The sequence below is a fragment of the Pseudophryne corroboree genome, chromosome 2, assembly GCF_028390025.1.
Source record: "Pseudophryne corroboree isolate aPseCor3 chromosome 2, aPseCor3.hap2, whole genome shotgun sequence".
Lineage (NCBI taxonomy): Eukaryota > Metazoa > Chordata > Amphibia > Anura > Myobatrachidae > Pseudophryne > Pseudophryne corroboree.
Window position 1 is genome coordinate 69,440,604 of NC_086445.1, and position 18,452 is coordinate 69,459,055.

General features: G+C 46.4%; 1 long non-coding RNA gene across 1 annotated transcript in view; it reads left to right on the forward strand.

Annotated features, from left to right (window-relative positions):
* Positions 1 to 300: 300 nt before the first annotated feature.
* The window catches only part of LOC135050505 (uncharacterized), a 453,929-nt gene continuing 435,777 nt past the window's right edge, over positions 301 to 18,452 (forward strand). Inside the window, exon 1 of the long non-coding RNA XR_010241636.1 lies at positions 301 to 587. This is a non-coding gene — a long non-coding RNA (uncharacterized LOC135050505). The remainder of the gene's footprint in view (positions 588 to 18,452) is intronic.

Sequence of the window (18,452 nt, forward strand, 5' to 3'; positions counted from 1 at the left end):
GTGTGTGTGTGTGTGTGTGTGTAGGGACTGGGGGAACAGGCTGTGTGTGTGTGTAGGGACTGGGGGAACAGGCTGTGTGTGTGTGTGTGTAGGGACTGGGGGGGGGAGGAACAGGCAGTGTATGTGTGTGTGTAGGGACTGGGGGGGGACTGTGTGTGTATAGGGACTGGGGGAACAGGCTGTGTGTGTGTGTGTGTGTGTGTAGGGACTGGGGGGGACTGTGTGTGTATAGGGACTGGGGGAACAGGCTGTGTGTGTGTGTGTGTGTGGGGACTGGGGGGGAGGGCACCGTACCGCACGGACAGCACAGCGGCAGCAGCACACTACAGCCCTGGGAGCTGCCTGTATTCCCGGATGTGGCTCCCAATCCCCACTGCCCTGGAGCAAAGGTGACGGAGAATAGGCACGGACCAGTTAACATCCTAGGTGCGGATTGGCCAATGCTCCTCACTGGGAAGATTTTGGCATTTGGCCCCGTCCCCCTGTTTGATCACTCTCGTTAGATGGACATTTACTACCTGCCGTCGGCTCTGCACCTCCTGCTATGGGATGGGAAACTGGAGGAAAATCCTGTAAATCTTCTGGGGGTATGTCTCAGCCGTTTACTAGGTACTGTGTAAGCAGTTGTGGGGTGCCATGTTGACTATGTTTATACAAATATGGGGTTTTGTTATTAATGTGTACAGTCTTTTGTTGCAAGGCATATGTGAGACCCATAGTTGTTCTTGTTTAATTTTTCATTTCAATTTACCCTCCCTCTAAGCGTCCCTCCCTCTTAGCGTCCCTGCCCTCACCCTCCCTCCAACTCCCCCTCAGCGTCCCTGCCCTCACCCTTCCTATAACTCTCCCTCAGCGTCCCTGCCCTCACCTTCCCTGTAAGTCCCCCTTCAGAGCCCCTGCCCTCAGCCTCCCTCTAACTCCCCCTCAGCGTCCCTGCCCTCACCCTCCCTCCAACTCCCCCTCAGCGTCCCTGCCCTCACCCTCCCTCCAACTCCCCCTCAGCGTCCCTGCACTCACCCTCCCTCCAACTCATCCTCAGCGTCCCTGCCCTCACCCTCCTTGTAACTCTCTCTCAGCGTTCCTGCCTTCACCCTCCCTGTAAGTCCCCATTCAGAGCCCCTGCCCTCAGCCTCCCTCTAACTCCCCCTCATCGTCACTGCCCTCACACTCAGCCGAAGAGGGGGGGGGAGGGGGGCGGTTGATTTTGCCGGGTGTTGGATGCCACGCTTCAAGGTGCTGGTGCCGCTGTTTGTCATAGTGTGATAGGCGCAGCGGCAGCCGACAGAAACAGAGCAAGGAGAGCGCCTCTCCCATCCGGCGCCTCCCTGCTTTTGCAGACCCTGCTGAGCGGCTTGCACCAGGCCTGACAGCGTGTATATATAGATAGATATAGAGTGAGAGAGAGAGAAGAAAGAATGGAAGTGTAATACCACCAGAAAAATGTATAACCTGCATCACATGCTGTAGTAAAGGCTAGGCGCATGGGTCTTCAACCTGCGGCCCTCCGGGTGCTGTGAAACTACACATCCCAGCATGCCCTGCCACAGTTTTGCTATTAAGGCATGCTAAAACTGAGGCAGGGTATGCTGGGATGTATAGTTCCACAGCAGCTGGAGGGCCGCAGGTTGAAGACCCATGGGCTAGGGTGTGGATCATAGGGTCGACCACACTTAGGTTGACCACTATTAGTAGACAGCGACTAGGTCGACACCCGAAATAGGTAGACGCGGTCATTAGGTCGACATGGAAAAAGGTCGACATGAGTTTTAATTAAAAAATTGCTATCGTTTTCTTCGTAAAGTGACCGGGAACCCCAGTTAGTGCACCGTGTCCCCTCGCATGGCTGACAAGGTGCCTCGCTCCGCTACCGCACGGGTTACTATTCCCAGTCGTAGTCCACGTGGATCGTAACATATGAAAAAGTTAAAAAAATTATTTAAAAAAAACCCCTCATGTCGACCTTTATCCATGTCGACCTAGTGACCATGTCGACCGAATACACGTCGACCTAATTACTGTCAACCTAAGTGTGGCTGACGTACAGACCGGATACCGAAGGCTATGAATTATATATTCACCTAAAGTGTCAATGCTTTGATGCCGTTCTGGAACAATTTCAAGACCACCAACAATCACACAAGCCGCTCACAAAGCAGAAAGTACCGGCATTTACTTGTCGGCTTGAGATCGGCTGCACTAATTATCGGCAGTCTTGAAAATGGTCCGGAAGGGGACTGAAACATTGATGCCGACATTGTGAACATGTCAATATTCTGCAGAAGCTGACATAGTCCATGCTGACATTTCAAAAATGTTGACATCATAACTTCTGACATTGGAATTGTTGACATGCTGACTGCATCCCATAAATACAATACCACACTTTAGTGCACAAATCATTATACACAACACAGCTGCAGTGATGCGTCGCAACCAAAATGTTGCCTTTAAAATTAAAACGTGCCATACTCTGTAATCAGCAAATGTGATTCCGCGCCTCTGCTTACCTGCTACAGCACGCAGACACTAGGGGCATTTACTAAAGGTTCTAACAATGAAAAGTGGTGATGTTGCCCATAGCAACCAATCAGATTCTGACTATCATTTATCTGGGATGCATTAGAGAAACGATAGACAGAATTTGAATGGTTACTATGGGCAACATCACCAATTTTCATTTTTAGAACCTTTAGTAAATGAACCACTAGGACCCAGGATGGCTTTGACTCAGGCAAAGAACAATAATGGTCATTCCGAGTTGTTTGCTAGCTGTTTTCGGTCGCAGCGCAGCGTTTAGTCAAAAAAGCGGCACTTCTGCTCATGTGTAAGTGCCGCAATGCGCATGTGCGACGTACTTTCACAACAGCCGATGTAGTTTCACACAAGGTCTAGCGACGCTTTTCAGTCGCACTGCTGACCGCAGAGTGATTGACAGGAAGTGGGTGTTTCTGGGTGGTAACTGGGTGGTAACTGACTGTTTTCGGGGAGTGTGTGGAAAAACGCAGGCGTGTCAGATACAAACGTAGGTGTGCCTGGGGTAACGCAGGCATGGCTGGGCATACGCAGGGCGTGTTCGTGACGTCAAAACAGGAACTAAATAGTCTGAAGTGATCGCAAGCGCTGAGTAGGTCTGGAGCTGCTCAGAAACTGCACAATCTTTTTTTGTTGCCGCTCTGCGATCCTTTCGTTCGCACTTCTGCTAAGCTAATATACACTCCCAGAGGGCGGCGGCTTAGCATTTGCACGGCTGCTAAAAACTGCTAGCGAGCGAACAACTCGGAATGAGGGCCAATGTGTGGCGGGCCCTGCATGAGTCACAAACCCGCTGTTGCTGGTCACAACCCCTGCGGCGGTACACAATAGGCCCTTCATAAATTTCAGCTCCAGGCCCATGTGGTCCTTAATCTGGCACTGGACATGGTGACAGGTTCAATATAAACATCTTTCTATTCACTTGTGAGCTGGAGATTTCAGCTTATATGTATCCAACCAGTTTTAAAAGTTCCCTGTCTGAGCTACTTTTCCCCTCCTCCACCATACCCTGTTCATTATTCTCTACTGGTGTTACTTCATTACAACAGCAGGAAAATTATTCAAAATGTTTTCAAAGGCTCTTATTACCAATTGGAGATTACTACTGTGACTGTAACTTACCGTACAATCTGAGTGGAGACCTCTTAACATGTACGTACCCAAATATTGTGAAGTCTCTGCACATCTTTTACAGGACACTAATATTTGGCAACCTAGTAGGCCGTTCTGGAGAACACTTTGCACAACATTATGACTGAAGCAAACCGTGGAGAAGTTGTACTCACAACCCGCCCTCGTGTCATCACCCTGCCTCCTGTGACCCCCGCCGGGTGGGGAGCATCAGGACGCTAGCGGTGAGCAGCAGGACGCGGGCTGCCGGGTGTGAGCGGCGGGTGGGGAGCACCAGGACGCGGGCGGTGAGCGGCGGGTGGCCGGTGAGCAGCAGGACGCGGGCCGCCGGGTGTGAGCAGCGGGTGGGGAGCATTAGGATGCGGGCATTGAGCGGCGGGCAGCCAGGGGTGAGCAGCAGGACGTGAGTGGTGGGCGGCAGACAGACTGATGGTGCTCTACTCAGCCTGACCGCGGATCCACCTCTCACAGCCGCACAGCTCCAAGACATTTGTGTACCACTGCTGCCGGCCTGCCTTCAAATCTCCTGCTCCCTCGGCGCCCCCAAAAATCCTGCACCCAGGTCACGTGCCCCCCTAGCCCCCCCCTAGTTACGGCCCTGATCACGTAATCTGGGCCGATTTTCATGGGACAGTCCTGTTTTTCTGGGACTGTCCCGCTGTCTCACCCGTGGGTTGCAGTATCCCACGGTGGGAGGGGGGGGGGTTCAGTTTGGAGACCCTCTCTCACCTGCTCCTCTGCTTAGCAGAGCAGATGTGAATAGATGCTGTGCACCGCATCAATTCACTGGGTGAGAGTGACAGGGGGCATGGCCAGCAGCTCACAGATCGCTGGCCATGCCCCCATAGTGATGAAAGCGGGGGCATGGCTCGCGATTGCGACACATCCTGTGAAGCCACGCCTCCTTTCCCAGAAGCCACGCTGCCTATTTGGGAGCAGCACCTTCGGTGTGCAGAAGAGTCCCTTTTTTCTAGGGACAGATAGTTGGGAGGTATGTTTGCAGTTTTAAGTCGTACTGTAATGTGTGAAACTCTGACACAAGGGACGCTCCGAATCGGACCTATCGACTTGGAACCCCTAAATTCAGGTGAGTTTGGATTCCTAGTAACATCTTGAGATAGGCTTCAGCTCTCTGCCTCAAAAGCTTCACCAGGTGGGGTGGGCAGGGGCAGAGGTAAAACTCATATAAACCCTATTTCCTCAGGAAACTTGATATTCAGCTTATCTACTGTACATGGGCCACACCTTAGTACATCCCGCCCTCAGAGTGTAGAAGCTGTTTCTGAGTAAGACGCATATTTGTAACTGCCATCACAATTGTGTCATGACACATTCCACTTGACGGTAGGTGACAGACCTTGGTTCACTGAAACACTATAATATGACATCTACGACTAACACTTCTCTTGAAAATCCACAAGGGAAACATCTTTCAAAAAATAATAATTAATAATTTTATTTATATAGCGCTCTTTCTCCAATAGGGCTCAAGGCGCTTAACAGATACATAGCATAATATAGTACAGAAAATAATGAAGTACAGAAAAGCTTTTCATAAAATACAGAAGCATGTAGATACTAAAGGAACATTACGGAAATTCTTGAGTAAACAGGAAAGTTTTGAGTCTACTTGTGAAGGATTCTATAGTTGGGGCCTCTCGCACTGTGCGGGGAAGTGAGTTCCATAGAGTCGGAGCCACATGACTAATAGCTCAACCCCCAGATGAATTTACGATAAATTCTAGGTACTGCTAGTAGTTCTTCATCTACAGATCGCAGTAATTGAGTGGGGCAGTATGGGGTCAGAAGCTAGAGATGAGCGCCTGAAATTTTTCGGGTTTTGTGTTTTGGTTTTGGGTTCGGTTCCGCGGCCGTGTTTTGGGTTCGAACGCGTTTTGGCAAAACCTCACCGAATTTTTTTTGTCGGATTCGGGTGTGTTTTGGATTCGGGTGTTTTTTTAAAAAAACACTAAAAAACAGCTTAAATCATAGAATTTGGGGGTCATTTTGATCCCAAAGTATTATTAACCTCAAAAACCATAATTTACACTCATTTTCAGTCTATTCTGAATACCTCACACCTCACAATATTATTTTTAGTCCTAAAATTTGCACCGAGGTCGCTGTGTGAGTAAGATAAGCGACCCTAGTGGCCGACACAAACACCGGGCCCATCTAGGAGTGGCACTGCAGTGTCACGCAGGATGTCCCTTCCAAAAAACCCTCCCCAAACAGCACATGACGCAAAGAAAAAAAGAGGCGCAATGAGGTAGCTGTGTGAGTAAGATTAGCGACCCTAGTGGCCGACACAAACACCGGGCCCATCTAGGAGTGGCACTGCAGTGTCACGCAGGATGGCCCTTCCAAAAAACCCTCCCCAAACAGCACATGACGCAAAGAAAAAAAGAGGCGCAATGAGGTAGCTGTGTGAGTAAGATTAGCGACCCTAGTGGCCGACACAAACACCGGGCCCATCTAGGAGTGGCACTGCAGTGTCACGCAGGATGTCCCTTCCAAAAAACCCTCCCCAAACAGCACATGACGCAAAGAAAAAAAGAGGCGCAATGAGGTAGCTGACTGTGTGAGTAAGATTAGCGACCCTAGTGGCCGACACAAACACCGGGCCCATCTAGGAGTGTCACTGCAGTGTCACGCAGGATGTCCCTTCCAAAAAACCCTCCCCAATCAGCACATGATGCAAAGAAAAAGAAAAGAAAAAAGAGGTGCAAGATGGAATTGTCCTTGGGCCCTCCCACCCACCCTTATGTTGTATAAACAAAACAGGACATGCACACTTTAACCAACCCATCATTTCAGTGACAGGGTCTGCCACACGACTGTGACTGATATGACGGGTTGGTTTGGACCCCCCCCAAAAAAGAAGCAATTAATCTCTCCTTGCACAAACTGGCTCTACAGAGGCAAGATGTCCACCTCATCTTCACCCTCCGATATATCACCGTGTACATCCCCCTCCTCACAGATTATCAATTCGTCCCCACTGGAATCCACCATCTCAGCTCCCTGTGTACTTTGTGGAGGCAATTGCTGCTGGTCAATGTCTCCGCGGAGGAATTGATTATAATTCATTTTAATGAACATCATCTTCTCCACATTTTCTGGATGTAACCTCGTACGCCGATTGCTGACAAGGTGAGCGGCGGCACTAAACACTCTTTCGGAGTACACACTTGTGGGAGGGCAACTTAGGTAGAATAAAGCCAGTTTGTGCAAGGGCCTCCAAATTGCCTCTTTTTCCTGCCAGTATAAGTACGGACTGTGTGACGTGCCTACTTGGATGCGGTCACTCATATAATCCTCCACCATTCTATCAATGTTGAGAGAATCATATGCAGTGACAGTAGACGACATGTCCGTAATCGTTGTCAGGTCCTTCAGTCCGGACCAGATGTCAGCATCAGCAGTCGCTCCAGACTGCCCTGCATCACCGCCAGCGGGTGGGCTCGGAATTCTGAGCCTTTTCCTCGCACCCCCAGTTGCGGGAGAATGTGAAGGAGGAGATGTTGACAGGTCGCGTTCCGCTTGACTTGACAATTTTGTCACCAGCAGGTCTTTCAACCCCAGCAGACTTGTGTCTGCCGGAAAGAGAGATCCAAGGTAGGCTTTAAATCTAGGATCGAGCACGGTGGCCAAAATGTAGTGCTCTGATTTCAACAGATTGACCACCCGTGAATCCTTGTTAAGCGAATTAAGGGCTGCATCCACAAGTCCCACATGCCTAGCGGAATCGCTCCCTTTTAGCTCCTTCTTCAATGCCTCCAGCTTCTTCTGCAAAAGCCTGATGAGGGGAATGACCTGACTCAGGCTGGCAGTGTCTGAACTGACTTCACGTGTGGCAAGTTCAAAGGGCATCAGAACCTTGCACAACGTTGAAATCATTCTCCACTGCACTTGAGACAGGTGCATTCCACCTCCTATATCGTGCTCAATTGTATAGGCTTGAATGGCCTTTTGCTGCTCCTCCAACCTCTGAAGCATATAGAGGGTTGAATTCCACCTCGTTACCACTTCTTGCTTCAGATGATGGCAGGGCAGGTTCAGTAGTTTTTGGTGGTGCTCCAGTCTTCTGTACGTGGTGCCTGTACGCCGAAAGTGTCCCGCAATTTTTCTGGCCACCGACAGCATCTCTTGCACGCCCCTGTCGTTTTTAAAAAAATTCTGCACCACCAAATTCAAGGTATGTGCAAAACATGGGACGTGCTGGAATTTGCCCATATTTAATGCACACACAATATTGCTGGCGTTGTCCGATGCCACAAATCCACAGGAGAGTCCAATTGGGGTAAGCCATTCCGCGATGATCTTCCTCAGTTGCCGTAAGAGGTTTTCAGCTGTGTGCGTATTCTGGAAACCGGTGATACAAAGCGTAGCCTGCCTAGGAAAGAGTTGGCGTTTGCGAGATGCTGCTACTGGTGCCGCCGCTGCTGTTCTTGCGGCGGGAGTCCATACATCTACCCAGTGGGCTGTCAGTCATATAGTCCTGACCCTGCCCTGCTCCACTTGTCCACATGTCCGTGGTTAAGTGGACATTGGGTACAGCTGCATTTTTTAGGACACTGGTGACTCTTTTTCTGAGGTCTGTGTACATTTTCGGTATCGCCTGCCTAGAGAAATGGAACCTAGATGGTATTTGGTACCGGGGACACAGTACCTCCAACAAGTCTCTAGTTGGCTCTGCAGTAATGATGGATACCGGAACCACGTTTCTCACCACCCAGGATGCCAAGGCCTCAGTTATCCGCTTTGCAGTAGGATGACTGCTGTGATATTTCATCTTCCTCGCAAAGGACTGTTGAACAGTCAATTGCTTACTGGAAGTAGTACAAGTGGGCTTACGACTTCCCCTCTGGGATGACCATCGACTCCCAGCGGCAACAACAGCAGCGCCAGCAGCAGTAGGCGTTACACGCAAGGATGCATCGGAGGAATCCCAGGCAGGAGAGGACTCGTCAGAATTGCCAGTGACATGGCCTGCAGGACTATTGGCATTCCTGGGGAAGGAGGAAATTGACACTGAGGGAGTTGGTGGGGTGGTTTGCGAGAGCTTGGTTACAAGAGGAAGGGATTTACTGGTCAGTGGACTGCTTCCGCTGTCACCCAAAGTTTTTGAACTTGTCACTGACTTATTATGAATGCGCTGCAGGTGACGTATAAGGGAGGATGTTCCGAGGTGGTTAACGTCCTTACCCCTACTTATTACAGCTTGACAAAGGGAACACACGGCTTGACACCTGTTGTCCGCATTTCTGGTGAAATACCTCCACACCGAAGAGCTGATTTTTTTGGTATTTTCACCTGGCATGTCAACGGCCATATTCCTCCCACGGACAACAGGTGTCTCCCCGGGTGCCTGACTTAAACAAACCACCTCACCATCAGAATCCTCCTGGTCAATTTCCTCCCCAGCGCCAGCAACACCCATATCCTCCTCATCCTGGTGTACTTCAACACTGACATCTTCAATCTGACTATCAGGAACTGGACTGCGGGTGCTCCTTCCAGCACTTGCAGGGGGCGTGCAAATGGTGGAAGGCGCATGCTCTTCACGTCCAGTGTTGGGAAGGTCAGGCATCGCAACCGACACAATTGGACTCTCCTTGTGGATTTGGGATTTCGAAGAATGCACAGTTCTTTGCTGTGCTGCTTTTGCCAGCTTGAGTCTTTTCATTTTTCTAGCGAGAGGCTGAGTGCTTCCATCCTCATGTGAAGCTGAACCACTAGCCATGAACATAGGCCAGGGCCTCAGCCGTTCCTTGCCACTCCGTGTGGTAAATGGCATATTGGCAAGTTTACGCTTCTCCTCCGACAATTTTATTTTAGGTTTTGGAGTCCTTTTTTTTCTGATATTTGGTGTTTTGGATTTGACATGCTCTGTACTATGACATTGGGCATCGGCCTTGGCAGACGACGTTGCTGGCATTTCATCGTCTCGGCCATGACTAGTGGCAGCAGCTTCAGCACGAGGTGGAAGTGGATCTTGATCTTTCCCTAATTTTGGAACCTCAACATTTTTGTTCTCCATATTTTAATAGGCACAACTAAAAGGCACCTCAGGTAAACAATGGAGATGGATACTAGTATACAATTATGGACTGCCTGCCGACTGCAGACACAGAGGTAGCCACAGCCGTGAACTACCGTACTGTACTGTGTCTGCAGCTAATATAGACTGGTTGATAAAGAGAAGATGTCTATGTAACTATGTATGTATAAAGAAGACTGAAAAAAATCCACGGTTAGGTGGTATACAATTATGGACGGACTGCCTGCCGAGTGCAGACACAGAGGTAGCCACAGCCGTGAACTACCGTACTGTACTGTGTCTGCAGCTAATATAGACTGGTTGATAAAGAGAAGATGTCTATGTAACTATGTATGTATAAAGAAGAATGAAAAAAAACCACGGTTAGGTGGTATACAATTATGGACGGACTGCCTGCCGAGTGCAGACACAGAGGTAGCCACAGCCGTGAACTACCGTACTGTACTGTGTCTGCAGCTAATATAGACTGGTTGATAAAGAGAAGATGTCTATGTAACTATGTATGTATAAAGAAGAATGAAAAAAATCCACGGTTAGGTGGTATTACAATTATGGACGGACTGCCTGCCGAGTGCAGAGACACAGAGGTAGCCACAGCCGTGAACTACCGTACTGTGTCTGCTGCGACTGGATGATAAATGATATAAAAAATATATATATATCACTACTGCAGCCGGACAGGTATATATTATATATTATATAATGACGGACCTGCTGGACACTGTCTGTCAGCAGAATGAGTTTTATTTTTATAGAATAAAAAAAAAAAAACCACACAAGTGAAGTCACACGACGAGTGTTTAACTTTTTCAGGCAATCACAATATAAGTATACTACTAACTATACTGGTGGTCAGTGTGGTCAGGTCACTGGTCAGTCACACTGGCAGTGGCACTCCTGCAGCAAAAGTGTGCACTGTTTAATTTTAATATAATATGTACTCCTGGCTCCTACTATAACCTATAACTGGCACTGCAGTAGTGCTCCCCAGTCTCCCCCACAATTATAAGCTGTGTGAGCTGAGCAGTCAGACAGATATATATATAATATATATAGATGATGCAGCACACTGGCCTGAGCAGTGCACACAGATATGGTATGTGACTGACTGAGTGACTGTGTGTATCGCTTTTTTCAGGCAGAGAACGGATATATTAAATAAACTGCACTGTGTGTCTGGTGGTCACTCACTATATAATATATTATGTACTCCTGGCTCCTGCTATAACCTATAACTGGCACTGCAGTAGTGCTCCCCAGTCTCCCCCACAATTATAAGCTGTGTGAGCTGAGCAGTCAGACAGATATATATAATATTATATATAGATAATAGATGATGCAGCACACTGGCCTGAGCCTGAGCAGTGCACACAGATATGGTATGTGACTGACTGAGTCACTGTGTGTATCGCTTTTTTCAGGCAGAGAACGGATATATTAAATAAACTGCACTGTGTGTCTGGTGGTCACTCACTATATAATATATTATGTACTCCTGGCTCCTGCTATAACCTATAACTGGCACTGCAGTAGTGCTCCCCAGTCTCCCCCACAATTATAAGCTGTGTGAGCTGAGCAGTCAGACAGATATATATAATATTATATATAGATAATAGATGATGCAGCACACTGGCCTGAGCCTGAGCAGTGCACACAGATATGGTATGTGACTGAGTCACTGTGTGCTGTGTATCGCTTTTTTCAGGCAGAGAACGGATTATAAAGTAAACTGCACTGTCCTCACTAGTAAACTCTCTCCACTCAGTCTCTACACTTCTACAGTAACAGTACTCCTCCTAGTCAGCTCCAGTAAATCTCTCTCAGTCTCTTATAATCTAAATGGAGAGGACGCCAGCCACGTCCTCTCCCTATCAATCTCAATGCACGTGTGAAAATGGCGGCGACGCGCGGCTCCTTATATAGAATCCGAGTCTCGCGATAGAATCCGAGCCTCGCGAGAATCCGACAGCGTCATGATGACGTTCGGGCGCGCTCGGGTTAACCGAGCAAGGCGGGAAGATCCGAGTCGCTCGGACCCGTGAAAAAAAACATGAAGTTCTGGCGGGTTCGGATTCAGAGAAACCGAACCCGCTCATCTCTATCAGAAGCTGCTTCAGGTACCTTGGGCCTTGGTCATGTAATGCTTTGAAAGTCAGTAAGCCGATCTTGAAGATGATTTGCCATCTTAGACGCAGCCAGTGAAGGGAGTAGAGTATGGGTGTTATGTGGCTATAACGGGGCTGGTCGGTTAACAGCCTGGCAGCTGCGTTTTGCACCAGCTGTAAGCGGTGCAATTATTTTGCTGGGAGACCAAGGTAGAGGGCATTACAGTAGTCTAATCGAGATGATACAAATGCATGGATGACTTTTGGCAGATCATCTGAGTGAATTAAGTGCTTGATTCTGGCTATGTTCCTCAGGTGAAAGAATGAGGATTTGATTGTAGCTGATATCTGATGTTTAAGTGTCAAGCCACCATCCAGGACAACGCCAAGATTCCGGGTTCAGTCGCAGCCAACTGGCACTCATCCAAATGAAGAGAAGCAATAGGACACGAGGACATGCACTGAGACTGGAGGGGTGGGGGGTTCAGGGGAAATTTGAGGAAAAATTACTTCACAGAAAGGGTAGTGGACAAGTGGAATAGCCTCCCATCAGAGGTGGTAGAGGCTAAGACAGTAGAGCAATTTAAACATTCATGGGATAGACCAGTGTTTCCCAACCTCCGTCCTCAAGGCACACTAACAGTCCTGGTTTTAGTGATATCCAGGCTTGAACACAGGTGACTTAATTAGTAACTCAGTTATTTTGATTTAACCATCTTTGCTGAAGCCTGGATATCACTGCACTGTTGGTGTGCCTTGAGGACCGTGGTTGGGAATGCCTCGGATAGACATAAGGATATCCTTACACAGAACTAAAGATCAAATAAAGTTTGAGATAAAAATATGGTCAAAAAAGGGGCAGACTAGATGGGCCAAGTGGTTCTTATCTGCTGTCAAATTCTATGTTTCTATGTTTGACACACTATAAGAAATGTATATCCTGTATATTGTATCCATTTTATTGTTCTTCCTTCTGTCTGGTGGACAATAACCACAGATATTGACTACACATGTGGATCTGTACAGGTTTCACGATTGTTTTGAAATTGTGCTGTCGTCTGTAAAAATCAGTGGGATTTGTTTTCCATACTATTCATTAAACTATCAGGTGAATATCATTCAGTGTATTCAGTCTGGGAGTATTGTAACCCAAACGGTATGCTATTCATTGTGTATGATATTGCCTTTACTTGTACGTATGTGTCAATCTGGGGATATTGCACTCTAGAATGAGTACATAGGGGTACATTCAATTGCAGTTGAAAGCTGCCATCTGTCGGAAAGACGTCCGTTTTCAATACACTCCAAAATTATCCGACAAGTCGGGAATTCCGACTTGTTGGAAAGCACTTGGCTCTCCCTCATCTCAAACCAACTTTTTTTTAAAGTCGGACTGAGATGGTCAGGAATGGCCAGATCCTATCGGATTTGGCCGTTCATTGAATAGCCCTTGTCAGGTCCATTCCGACAAATGCATGTCCAAATGGATCCGACTTTAACTGAATATTCCCCATATACAGTTCATGCGCACCTGCAGTAGGAGGACTGACAACACTGTCTACTTTAAAACTTTTTAACACTTTTATATTTTCGACTTTCTACTATAGCAGTGGTTCTCAAACTGTGTGCCGTAGCACCCTGGGGTGCCTCAGGACACTTGCAGGGGTGCCCTGGGTTGGTGGTCCAGGACCAATTCAAATTATTTATGGTCAAAGTAATAGGTAAAACCAGTGCTGGTGGCTGCCAATCATATAATATGTGGACAAACAGAAGCAAATCCTGTCCCTCACCACACAAGTGACCTTAAGGATGATATATAAAAACAATTTACTTCATATAATATTTGTTTTTACATTTCTCAATAAGAAACTTATGGCCTAGGGCTGGCGTGAAAATTTTTCTGATACTCTAGGGCGCCGTGATTCAAAAAAGTTTGAGAACCACTGTACTATAGTATTTGGATACGTACTGTATGCTATTTTAATACATACCAAAAAAGGTTAAGTTTAAATTGACCACGAGTGGGGTAAGTGCCCCGACAAAGAGAGTACATTTTCTTCTTTCCTTGTTACAACCTTGTTCACTGGTATTGGCATGATCTGGTTGAACTCTGACCCCTATGTGTTACCCCTCTCTGTCTGCCCCTCCCCTTTAGAATGTAATCTCTCACGAGCAGGACCCTCTTCCCTCATGTGCTTTTCCTTCCCTCATATGGTGCCAGCATATTCCATTGCACTTTTCAATTGGGAACAAAGCAGTAATATATATAACAAGACTGTGTAATACCACACAGACAAAGAGATAACAGGACTTGCAACCTTGCAATCCAGTGGCAAACGCAGGATTTCTAGAGGGGAGTTTCATAATGCCAGTCCACAATCTCCCACTCTGTGGAACGTTGGAACAAGTGCGGGAGTCTGGGGGAGCGATAGAAGAACCTAGTAATGACCCTGTACATTAATGTAAACAACATTGGTCTTTTTTTTACACTGGATGCTGTATGGAATACAGTATTGATATTTAACAATATAGATAGTCTATAGCACGGGTGGCCAACCAGTCAGAGACAAAGAGCCAAAAAAATCTTGTTAGGTACGTCAAAGAGCCGACAAAGGCGCATGTGCAAAAAATGGGGTGTGGCCTTGTGCCTGCTAGGCCACACCCCTGGTATAAAATAAAATGAAAATGCCATATCCACATAAAATACATTTTAAAGCCAGATCCAACATAAAATACATAAAATACATTGAAAAAGACACTTCCACATAAAATAATTACAAAATCCAGATCCACATAACATATATTGAAACAGCCATATTCACATAATACACTTCAGCTCCTCCAAGTGTCACTCCAGTCAGCACCCTCCTGTGTCACTCCAGTCAGCCCATGTGTGAATGTGTCACTCCTGTTAGTGCCCTCCTGTGTCACTCCAGCCAGCTTCCCCACGTGTCACTCCAGCCAGGTCAGGTGACTTTGAGTGTTGGGAGCCACATTTGAATAAGGAAAGAGCCGCATGCGGCTCAAGAGCCACGTGTTGTCCACGGCTGGTCTATAGTATAGGCTATATCAAAATGAACATTAAAAGGTTAAACATACCATAATAAATAAATAAATGAATACACAAACATAATAAAACCAGTACTTACTTTCTATGCACATATTCTTCCACCTCATGGGAAGGCTCCTGTCTCCTATTTCTGGTTGCTACTCTCTGGTCCACAGCACTGATTTAGGACTCAGATCCACACACACAGCAAACTTGGTAGAAGAAACTGCTACCACTGGACATGTGCAGCAGCTCTACTCTGTCCCTTACACTGCATGATGTGGCGGCAGCTCTGGTTAGCATATTATATACCATTGCTATTGTTGTCATAGTGTGAGCCAACTGTCAAGGGGAGGGGGGTTTCCGAGCAACCGGAAACCCCCCTGTGTTTGCCTATGCAATCTATACAATAGTTTATAATGCATCAGTTAATACAGATATGAATTAGGCACCGTATAAAAGCTATGGCTCTCAGTTTATAGTGATAAAGCTAAATATTTATCGTATATAAAACACCTTAAGAGGTCTAAGAACACTGTACGCTATCTACGTAAGAAGTACCGTAAGGGTACGCAAGTTGTGTAGCGATCGCTCAACCGTAGTCGAGACGCTCAAGCGTCACGTTCGCTTACGGCCCAGTGATCACAGGCAGGCACGCTATTGGCTGCCGACTAACGTAATTATTCGCTATAGCGTAGCGTACGCTCGGGACCACGAGGAGATCACCAGCGGTGCAGACGCTTACAACGTTAAACCTTTATATCTATACCTTTAACGATGAGATACACAGTATACCTTAGTGTAGAGACAGAGTGTAAGTGCAACCTGGTGTAACCTGATTAACTACAAAGCTGCTTGAGCGTCACCGACGCTCAGAGAATACTTAACCCTTATAAAGAATACACAGATACCTGGGCTTAGGGTCCAAAACCTATTATATGTATTATAACTATTATACTTGCAAAAGGAATCACAGTACAAATGATACACTACAATATAACATAAACCAACTAACCAGATAAACTAGACAGGAAATACAATACAATATAATTAAAGGAAAATACGAGAGAAAGAGTAGAGAGAGAGAGAGAGAGAGATGGCTCACAGTAAGACAATATGATTACGGAGAAAACTTACGCACAAAGGGAAACGATCGCATGCGCCTCGATATCCAGCTCCCGATTATCAGCAATGAGAACCGTTGAAGAGAGTGAGCTGGATACGGTCGGCCTGCCTATTTATGCCCCACACACAATACAATTCAATGGTCCCTACAATCTCATTGTTCATTGGACACAGGAATTCGGCTTCGCATTATAACAAAAGGTCATAGGTTGATTCATACAGGTGGGCTGTGACTATTTCCAACTGCTCAGGTGGGAGGGAAACTGGGTTTCCCGCCGCATGGGTAATAAAGTGCAAATAAAGTAAATGTTCATAAACTTCTTATGTCCATAACTATTCGCACGAGCGATTGATCTGCTTCAAACCAACACCGGAATATTTCTAATTAAATATTCTTCCGATGGATACTAAACACCACTGTATTACTCCTGTCTGACCCTTAGTATCAAACAAAGAGGGATTCCTCTGTTCATAAACATTCTATATTAACCAAACTTTCAGAATCTATCAAAGGGACCATGATCTACAAAATACATTATTAGTGAAAATATGTAATGATTGAGTCGCACGCTACGATCGCATAAACTCTACCGTAAATACGCATACCATGCGCCTGCGGGTGCCCGTGACTGTGAGTATGCGCACGTACGGGAGAGCGTACGCATGCGCAGCACGGACCTGTGTGAGGTGCAAATATGGTAGTGTGCATAGAGATATTTTTCTGACTTTGACAGTCCACCCTTTGGCAGTCAATAATAACTGCCACCTTCTAAAACATTTCAAAAGGAGAAAAATATATATCAGGGGTTAATTCATTTCCATGGTTGGGTAAGGGAGGAGAGAGGAGTAGGTGGGAAGAGGGTATGACCTAGTGAGATAGCAGAAGCATGTGTGTATGAGTCCATGTTTGGGGGGGTCATGTATCATCGTACCGTACGTGTTGTAAATCAAGCTTCGAGGTATTGCGAAGTATACATTTGAATTCCTTCTTATCCCGTGGTACGGGTCTGTGGATGGGCTGTCAAACTTTACCGAGCTCTTTTCGGATTTTGAACAAAATGGGGAGCACATTTTAGTTGATGATACATGAATGGGGGAATATGTGATTGCTGATATCTGTGCCTGTATTCCCTATACTATGTGTGTCATTACCTGAGGGTTGTAGAAATGAAGAAAAGACATAATTACGGTAAATGCGGTGGTATTCTATGTCAGGTTAATGTACATCTGTCGGTTGAAGTTTTGTTCGGTATCAGTTGAAAGTCGTCTTCTTTGCGCTGTGTTGCCCATTAGGTGTGAGCAAAAAGCTTTGTCAATGCCATCAGATTTACAAAAAAATGTTGGGCTAGCGTAAGTTTAAGAATTCTAGGGAAACTGGGGATCCATGGCAAAGTTCATCAAATGTCCGTATCTCAAGTGGTCAAAACTTCTTCTTTGGTCTATCCGTTGTCTGTATAGCGTCTCGTCAACTTCCTCGTCCAAGGGGGTCTTTTTATCTTGGAGAAAAGCAGAAAAACAGGTGAAAGAAACGGACCGTAGAAATCGCATTTTCATCACATCATTGTTTCTATCATTGGGTCATAAATCAAATCCAGGTTAATTACAGTTTCCTCACTCCTCAAACTCATTACCTTAGTACGACGATTGCACCTCATTAAAGCCTGACCGCATCTAAATATCAAACCGATCGTTATGATAACACCTAAGATACATAGGAGAAACTTCCCAACATCCATTATGACTCCTTGAGCCCAGTCTCCTAAACCAGAGAACCAATTTCGCGGGTTCAACCATGACACCCAACCAGTCAGCTCATTACCTACAGCAGCAAGAGTGAGATTGTGTCTTCGGCGAAATTCCCACTTCAATTGGAGAATATCGTCCATCTTTTGGTCTATGACCTCGACCGGATCCTCGGTGCTATTCGTGATATACGTGCAACACTTCACGCCGTACTGTGTTGCCAATGTAACACAATATCCGCCTGTCACTGCTGTGAGGTAATTAAGAACCATTCTATGCTGCACCAGTTCTGTTTTATAAGCTTGAAGTTCCCTTCCAGTATATCTAGAAACATAGAAACATAGAATTTGTCGGCAGATAAGAACCACTTGGCCCATCTAGTCTGCCCCTTTTTTTTTTTTTATATATTATTTTTTTTTATCACTAACCTTATTTGATCCTTATTTCTTTGTAAGGATATCCTTATGTCTATCCCATGCATGTTTAAATTGCTCTACTGTCTTAGCCTCTACCACCTCTGATGGGAGGCTATTCCACTTGTCCACTACCCTTTCTGTGAAATAATTTTTCCGCAAATTTCCCCTGAACCTCCCCCCCTCCAGTCTCAGTGCATGTCCTCGTGTCCTATTGCTTCTCTTCATTTGGAGAATGTTTCCCTCCTGGACTTTGTTAAAACCCTTCATATATTTGAAAGTTTCTATCA